Below are 1252 nucleotides of genomic sequence, written 5' to 3'. Positions count from 1 at the left end.
GACCACTGCCTGAGGGTAAAATAGATTCACCACAGTACCAGTGCATGTGCTGCTCTCATCCAGGAACCCAGGAAACGGGGGTGGGGGGTGGGTCAGATGAGGTTCAGAATTCAAATGCATTAGCCTCTTTGAAAGCGAATACAAATTCATGCACCACATACTACATAACACCCATAGCAGGGCCTGGGGCAAGATTCCATAATGAAACACATCAATATTCTGCAGCAAACACAGCGCAGGAGCATTCACACAGAGCAATCAAGTTCTGCAGCCAAATAAGTCATGATAACCTCAAGTTTACTAAGCACTTTGGGTTTCAGAACGGCAATAAGGGATTGGTGTGCTGCATGAATAAAACAGGTTATTTTTTCTAAGTCAGAGACCTTTTACTCTTCATCCAGGGCTGGGCTGGTTGTAGCTGGGCAGAGGCTCCTGTAGCTGCAGACCGGTTGGCTACATGGCATCCAAGTGGCAGCTACCCCCACAGCTGGGTGTCCTGAGTGACATGCCACACAATGTGGTTTATCCGGAGACGCCCAACTCAGCACGCTCACCCAAGCAGCACCACTGCAGGACAGGAGCTGGTAGCAGAGATGGTTTTGGAACCCAACCGAAGAATGCAGAGTGGTGTGAACTGCAGCTCTAGTCACCTGCTGGCTTGGATCTTTCCTCCCTTTGCTGAAAAAGCTGTGTAAGTTACAAGATTGACTCCTGCACTCAGCTCCGAGGAGGATGCGCTGCAGAAAGGTGTGCTGCCGTCAGTGTCCTTCCTGCGGTTCAGAGTTGAGATTTATCAAGAAGCCACCTTGGAGAATGTAGAAGAAAAACTAACATTTATTAAGTAGTTAGTGTGCAGCCGGCTGTCTGCCAAGCATGCTTTGTCGATGATCTAGTTCTGTCCTCATAACAACTGCATGATGTATTTAATTATTAAATACAATGATCCCCACTGGATAAGTGACAGAACTGAGGTTACCTAAGTTGCCAGAGGCACATTGCTTTCACTGTAAATCTGCTGCTTTAGGCAGGTGGCCAGGTCCTGGGAGGAGCAGTTCCCAGAGGCTGTGGGTCACGGCCATCCCTTTCAACTATCTATCTTTCCACCTATTCATCCACAAAAATTATAAGCCAACAATTCCTCTTCTATCTTTGGCCCATGTAGTTCTCAGAGTTTCACAGGCAGAAACCAGGTCTAGGGAATGCCACTACAGGAATCTTGTGTCTGTCTCAAAAAAAAAAAAAAAAAAAAAAA

General features: G+C 47.0%; 1 protein-coding gene across 2 annotated transcripts in view; it reads right to left on the bottom strand.

Annotated features, from left to right (window-relative positions):
• Window positions 1-317: 317 nt before the first annotated feature.
• Slc25a48 (solute carrier family 25 member 48) overlaps window positions 318-1252 on the bottom strand; it is a 45109-nt gene continuing 44174 nt past the window's right edge. For both annotated transcript variants that reach the window (XR_778366.1, XR_778367.1), the window contains 2 exons: window positions 651-805; window positions 318-496 (listed from right to left, as the gene is read on the bottom strand). The gene's annotated coding sequence lies outside the window, so the exon portion shown is untranslated. The remainder of the gene's footprint in view (window positions 497-650; window positions 806-1252) is intronic.

Source organism: Fukomys damarensis, unplaced genomic scaffold (genome assembly GCF_012274545.1).
Source record: "Fukomys damarensis isolate Sample0158 unplaced genomic scaffold, DMR_v1.0_HiC HiC_scaffold_9, whole genome shotgun sequence".
NCBI lineage: Eukaryota > Metazoa > Chordata > Mammalia > Rodentia > Bathyergidae > Fukomys > Fukomys damarensis.
The sequence above is the reverse complement of the archived record's forward strand: the minus strand, read 5'-3'. Positions and strand labels throughout refer to the sequence as shown.